Here is a 7,390-nt window from a genome sequence, read left to right as displayed (position 1 = left end):
CAGGACTTGTCAGAGCCTTTACCATGTCCTGGGTATTGTGAATAGAGTATACAGGTATAACCTATGTGATAAAACCACAATGTTCAATTTCTCCTCATCAAAGCATCTCCCAGGAGTAGAGTTCCCTGGGATGTGCTTTGGGAAACAGTGATACCACTAGTCCTCCACAAGCGGCTATGACTAGAAGTGGGTGAATGAATGTCTCCTGAGGGCATCTGTGCTTGAATATGTCATTATGATTGGGGTGTGTGTATGTCTGTGTGTGTGTGTGTGTGCGTGTGCGTGTGTGTGTGTCTGTGTGTCTGTGTATCAGCTTTCCCTACTGACAGGAGGCTGTAGGACTCTACATTATAGCTGCGTCTTCGGAGCCCAGCACAGTGCCAGGAACACTGGACACAGTTCATTCATTCATTCATTCATTCATTCAATGAGCATCTAGTGCATATCATAGCAGACAGTCAGGACCCTGTCCAGACCTATTGAGCCTTTTTCTGTACTTGGGGAAGCATGTTTACTTTCCACCCAACTGTTTTCTCCCTGGCCCTAGGAGGAAGCTGGCAGGCAGCCCTAAACCAAAGGCACACAAGCACGCAGTCCTCTCCATCCCACGGGCAGGATTTGCCCTGAGGCCCATGCAGTCTGCGCTGTCTCCCCAGCACCCCAGGCTCTGAGCTCCAGCTGGGCAGGGTGCAAACAGGCCCTGGTAACATCTTGGCTGCTTCCGTCTTGTCCCTTCTCACTTTCTTACTCCCCTTCCAGCTGGAACCCCCTCTCAAATCAAACACCTGCATTCGAGTCCCCTCACCCCCGGGGGAGCTCATATCCTGCTATGTTTTGTCGATTCTGTCAACTCAAGCCCATGCACCTGAGGCTGACCATCCATTCGGCTGTGTCCCCCCACTCCCCCAGCTCGGGCTGGATTGCTTCCTACCTCTGAAGCATGTGCATCCTACCCCCCACCTCTGATCATCGCCCAAACCTCCACGCCCGCCAAGTAGCTGTCTCTCACCAAGGACCACCTCAAAGATCCTTCACACTCCTCCCAGGGTGGTAGACACTGGTTCACCCCAAACGCATGCCCACATCGGACCCTCAGAGGGGTGCAGGGCGGGGAACGTGGATGCCCACACTGGCCTGGATGTCGGGCCTCGGGGATTTGTTGGGAATTAAAATGTTGCCCAGAAAAGAAATTGCTAAGGTTTAACGATGAAGCCATTTCTCTCTGGGTGTCATGGGGGATGCTGAGCCAGCAGAGCTCTCTGCTGAAAGCCTAAAGAAGGATGAGAACCGGGGAGGTTTAAGATAGTCCAGGGAATGTTGTCCCAAAGCCCAGGTTTTGAATGGGAGAGACACCCCGAGACTCTGCCCTCACACGCTTTTAATGACAAGATATGCTGCCTGTAACCGTGACCCATGACACCTTCAGGGTCATCATTCCCCAAGGTATTGGGACCTCATGGGACCCTTAAGGCTAAGTCTGAACACGCCGGTCCCATGTCAATGACCAGGAATGGCTGAGTCAATGGAATAGGAGGGGAAAAAAAAAAAAAAAAAAAAAAAAAAAAGAAAGAAAGAAAGCCCCATCAAGCATCTGGATGCTGGTCAGCATGAGGTCAATACTTTGGGTCTTAGAACATCTGGATTTAGGACTGGGGTTTGGCCAGGTCCCAAGCAGGGACTGGAGAATGAGAGGAGAAAAAGCAAAAAGAAGGAAGAAATGAACTAGCGTTTACTGAGCACCTGCTGTGTGCGCAGGGGACACACTGGTCTAGAGCTGGCGGTTTGGGGCCAGGCTGCCTGGATTTGAATCCCAGCTCCACATCCTTTAGCTGCATGACCTTGGCAAGTTGCCTTATGTTTAGGATCTCAATTTCCTCTTCTGGAAAATGCAGAGGGAAAACCCTTCTTTGTAGGGTTCTTGCGAAGATTAAATAAATCAACCCATCTTTAGAACAATGGCTGATGCATTTCGATAAATGCTGTTACTATTATTTTCAGGGTATTTAATAGATACGATTATTCTCATTTAACCCTCTAATTCTAGGAGGTAAATGATCCGGTTTTACAGATGAAAAAACTGAGGCTTATGAAGCTTCTAAAAAAACTGTCCCAAAGTCACACAGAGGGTACTGGGCGTGCTGGAGTCTAGAGTGCAAAACCCTTGTTCTTTCCACTGCCCGGCTTGAGGCTTGGGGGGAGGGGCACAGGAAGCGGATGGGAATATCCACCAAGGCCAGAGGCACATGGATCTTTCTGGGAAATAGTGAAGGTGTGCGGGGACAGAAGGAGGCAAAGCAGACGATCCGTTGTAGATCTCTCTACACCAGCGCGGAACCAGTGTCTGAAGGCCCCCTCACCCCCATTTTATCTCCTCTCCTGGACTGTAAGCTCCAGATACTCTCTGTGGACATCAGATCATACACCTTTTACAGGGACAGCAATACAGAATCTTTGAAACCAAAATGGCCCCGAGGATGTGGGATGGTGGCTTTTCCAACAGAGCACAGATGTGTTTCCAGAGGAGTTGTCCCTGTAGACATTTCCTTGTGCCCTCCTCATCTGTAGCCACCGTCCACCACCGACAGGAGGGGAAAATCAGGTGAAATATTTAACTGGCTGACCCCCCCCCCCAACTCCCCACCCCAGATCTGCATAGGAGGGGAGATGCTGAGGAGGAGAAAGGAGGGCGAGCTAAGAGGGTCCGCCCACCTCCCCAGCCATGGCCTCACCAGCTCTCCTCCACCCAGGGCCATGGGCTGCTGGCTGCCCCCCACCCCTGCAGTCCTGTCCTCCCCCTGCCGCCCCCCCTCCCCCCCGCCGGCTGGCGGAGAGGAAAATGATAGCGCAGTGTGGTGGGAGAAAAGGCAATGCCGTGTGGTAGAGACGTGTATTCTCCTCGGTGACACAGTGAGCTCTCTTGCCGGCAAAATGTCCCTTGATCTATTTCCCCTGGTAGTGATTTCAACAACAACAATAACAGAAATCCATCATTTCCGTAGCGGGGAATGGAGGACGGTGGGGGTTTGTTTTTCTTCTAGTGTGGACAGAAAGCTCTTTATTCTCTCCTTGTTTGGGAAGACTTCGGGCCAGAGGAGCCCAGCCCGGGCCCCGGGAGGGACAGCGGTGGAGAGACAGCGACAACAATTGAGCCCCGGCTGGGCAGCTGACCTTGGGCAAGCCACCTCCTCAGTCTGGTCTTCTCAGAAATGGGAAGAATCCCCCAGCAAAAGACTGAGAGGCAGACAGCACAAAAACAGCCTTGGGAGTTGAGGATAATGGACTGACTTACCGGTCATGAAAATAATGAGCTAATGCACGTGTTACAGCTAGCAGAGTGCCTGGATATGATAATTACAGATCTCATGTTCTGCACACTTGCCTTGTGCTGGATGTTTTTATGTTTGTGGCCTTCTGGAACTTCCAGTTAGCTCTGCAAAGTAGGTCCCTCCACATCCATTTCCCACGTAGTAAGATGGAGGTTCAGAGAGGTTAGGTAATTTGCCCAAAATCACACAGCATGCAAATGGTGAAGGGAGCAGGGTGGGCAGAGGGAGAAGCTGGGCTGGGCTGTAGTTGCAATGGTGGCCTCAACCCATCCTAGGAGAGCTCTGGAGTTGGGGTGGCCTTCCCAAGGTGCCCAAATGGAGGCAAAAGGGGCTGGGCCTTTGTAGCCTTGCATCAACCAGTCATTGTTGCTTGGCGGCAGGGCTGGCGTGGGGTACGATGTTGAAGCCTGAGTGAGGTGCCTCCTTCCAGTCCAGGGCAGGTCCTTTGGAGGGCGGACAGCAAAGGAACCATCAGAAGCCACCACTCCAGCATCTGGGGAATGAGGGTCAGTCTGGAGTCTGGGTGGCACACCATAGCATCCACTATACCGGGCACATGACTTTTCCTCAGTCTCTTCATCTGTAGAATGGGAATCAGTGGATGTTTCTTTTCAGTCTGCCACCTGGAGTATTTTGATCAAACGACATGACAAAGACAATGATGATAGCACTGTTGTTTATTGACTGTGTTACAAGCCAGGCTGTGCTGAAAGACTTCCATGCAGTCCCCCTGACACAGCCAGCTCATCTGGGCCTCATTCCAACCCTGGGAAGTGGGAGCCACCATGACTCCTATCTTTCAGAGGAGGAACAGAGGTTCAGAGGGATGAAATAATTTGCCTGAGGTCTCTCAGCTAGCTGCAAAGCGGTGCACCTGGGCTTCCGAGCCCACCACCCTTACCAGTACACTACCCTCCCCCATCCCAGTAGATCTGACTTACGTTCAGAGGATGGCGCTATGCCCGTGTGAGGGGTGGGGTTGGCCCACCTCCCTTTGGGAGTTTATGAATAAACCAGGGGATGGTGTGCATGTGTACACTTTTTGATTAACCTGGCTCCCACTCTTGGGAAACACCAGGGCTCCTCCGAGTTAGTAATGGGGGAGACCAGGGCTCTCATTTCAAGAATCCAGCCAGGAAAAGAAGCCTGTCCCTGGCTTCCCCACCTGAGGCCATCTCTCTGGGTCTCAAGGCTGCAGGAGGCTGCATCATAGACCTGGGGAAGCCCAGCTCCATGCGCGACAGTCTGAATGTGGACCCATAGCCAGGACTCACCTGCACACTCGGGCTGGGGCACCTGGACTGCCCACCATGAGCATGCCTGGTCTTTTATTATTTTTTTTTAAGGATTTTATTTATTTATTTGACAGAGAGAGATCACAAGTAGATGGAGAGGCAGGCAGAGAGAGAGAGAGAGGGAAGCAGGCTCCCTGCTGAGCAGAGAGCCCGATGCGGGACTCGATCCCAGAACCCTGAGATCATGACCTGAGCCGAAGGCAGCGGCTTAACCCACTGAGCCACCCAGGCGCCCCATGCCTGGTCTTTTAAATCTGGCCTCTATCCACAGATCCCTTAAGCCTGGGCCTTCTCATCAACCTCTGCCTCCAGCCTCTCTCCAGTGGAGAGTGTGAAGGAAGCATTCCCTGTCCCAGGTGGTTAAACAAAAGGCAATCAGTAGGGCTGTTGGCCAGGAGAAATCTAACAATTAGGAAAGCCCTAGACAGGGAGTCAGGAAATTCAACCCACAGCCTGTTTTTGTAAATAAAGTTTTATCGGAACCCAGCGATGCCCATTTGTCTGTGTCTTTCAGGTCACAGCAGCAGAACTGAGTAGGGGCAACAGAGACTAGAGGGCCTGGAAGGCCAAAAATATTTACTATCTGGCCCTTTGCAGAGAAAGTTTGCCAATCCCTGGTCTAGCTGGAAAGCTTTCCCAGGGCGGGGGCTGTTGCTGAGGCTTGAGTTAGGCTGGAGCTGGGGAACAAGGAGCTTTGGAAGAGCTGGGGACCTGGAGAAAGTGAGAAGCAAGGCTTGCACTTCCCTACAAGTAGGTCTTTGCCCAAACCAGAACCCTGGCTCCAATGGCTTCTGTCCCCACAACCCACCCTTCCTCGCCTCCCAGAAACTCTCTTCCTCACCGTTGCATGGTCAGGATCTAGCCCAGCGTCTGATACCATAAAGACGACCTCATACATTTTTAGCAAATGAATGCATAGATGATTCTCCAACTCACCCTTCGAACTTGGGTGAGTCTCACCCTCTCTGGGTCACGGTTTTCACATCTGTAGAATGACCCTGGTTGGGGTCTGTTCTCCAGGTCCCGTGTCTGTGAAGGGTCTGAGTGGGGAGGGATACGAGTGGCTCAGGACTCAGGGTCCTGAATCACAGGAACCAGGGGGAGGAGCAGGCAGCTTGGCGCCAAGAGAGCCACCGAGACAGGAAAGAGGAGGTAAACCGGCAAGGACAGGAAGTTAAGAGGGGAGGCAGGCAGGGCAGACGGGAGAGGATAGAGGGGAGGGGTTCCGAGCAGGGAGGCAGATGGGAAGGAGTGGCCCCCGGTGGGATCGCAGGGAGGCACCGGCCACAATCACAGACGCAGCAGTAGAGCGTGATGCCACAAGCAGAACTCCAGCTTTCGTTGGAGAATGAGCCTGGGGAGCTAATGAGCTCCGGAGGTGCAAAGGACGCCTTCGCGTTAATTCCTGCTCCCTGGGAGCAGCCGGGAGAGGGAGAGGGGGCCGGGCCCAGGCTGGGCAGCTGGGCCCCACTCAGGGGGCTCGGCCAGCTGGTCAGCCGCCGGCTGGGGCTTCACGCCAGGCCTGCGGACGCTCGCCTGCCTCACGCCCCACCGCCCCTGGCCTTGGGCAGGGAGAAGAAGGGTCATCCTGTGGCTTGGTCCCTGGAGCCCGTGTTGTGACAGTCGTGGGCTCCACCTGGATGGCCAGTTGGTCCAGGGGTTCCACAAGCTTGGACTCAGACAGCCAAGCACATGTCTGAGTTTTTCTTTTTTCTTTTTAAATAATTGAGCATCTTTGAGCTTTAAAAAAGAGTCCACTCTTCCCCATCGTCAACGATTAGGACACCCACCACGTGATCCTAGTATGGGGGTACCAAGAGCCTCCTGTTCTCTGGCATCTCCTGGAGTCTCAGGGCTGCCGGACTTTATTGACCAGATGCCTCTTGATTCTGGGGAGGCTGACCTGAGCATTGTAGGATGCTGAGCAGAACCACTGGCCTCTCACTGGGTGCCAAGGGCACTCCCTCCAACCCCAAATCATGACAACAAAATGTCCCCAGAGATTGCTTAATGTCCCCTGGGGCTGGGCAGCTGGAGCAGTGCCCCTGGTTCAGAACCACTGATAATACCCTATTTTAGAGATGCGGAGGCTGAGGCTGAAGAGTCTGGGTATCAAACGTCTGTCTTTGTCCTCCCTTCCCTGCCTCCGCCCAGCTGCTTACTAGGATTTGCTAGTTACTTTTCAGCTATGGAGTTCCAATCTTTCTCTATACATACATTTACAAAATGGGGATCATGGGCGCCTGGGTGGCTCAGTGGGTTAAGCCGCTGCCTTCGGCTCAGGTCATGATCTCAGGGTCTTGGGATCGAGTCCCGCATCAGGCTCTCTGCTCAGCAGGGGCCTGCTTCCTTCCCTTTCCCTCTCTCTGCCTGCCTCTCTGCCTACTGTGATCTCTCTCTGTCAAATAAATAAATAAAATCTTAAAAAAAAATGGGGATCATACTGAATGTGCCATTATGTAACCTGCTTTTCTCCATTAACAACCTAGCACGTATAAGGTTGGGTGAGAAAAGCAAGTTGCTAATCAGTATATATAGCACGGCACCCTTTGTGTAAACACACACACACAGGCATGCACATGCACACACACACACACATGGGGGTATTCATATCTGCAAAGAAACTGTCCAGAAAGATAAGCACAAAATTCCGATTTACAGTCTCCTCTGAGATCGAAGAAAGGGGAGCAGGGAACCGAGGACTTTAAGTTTACATCATACCCTTCTGGACTCCTCGACTTTTTGCAACAAGCTCATCTTTCTTTTTAA

General features: G+C 52.5%; 1 long non-coding RNA gene across 1 annotated transcript; it reads right to left on the bottom strand.

Moving 5' to 3' along the window:
* Positions 1-2,873: 2,873 nt before the first annotated feature.
* On the bottom strand, positions 2,874-5,739 carry LOC131811249 (uncharacterized). Its single transcript, XR_009345859.1, has 2 exons — positions 5,558-5,739; positions 2,874-3,949 (listed from the first exon to the last, which is right to left on the bottom strand). It is a non-coding gene; the product is annotated as an uncharacterized LOC131811249 (long non-coding RNA).
* Between the last annotated feature and the right edge of the window lie 1,651 nt (positions 5,740-7,390).

This window comes from Mustela lutreola, chromosome 11 (assembly GCF_030435805.1).
Source record: "Mustela lutreola isolate mMusLut2 chromosome 11, mMusLut2.pri, whole genome shotgun sequence".
Lineage (NCBI taxonomy): Eukaryota > Metazoa > Chordata > Mammalia > Carnivora > Mustelidae > Mustela > Mustela lutreola.
This window is presented reverse-complemented; position numbering and strand designations above follow the sequence as displayed.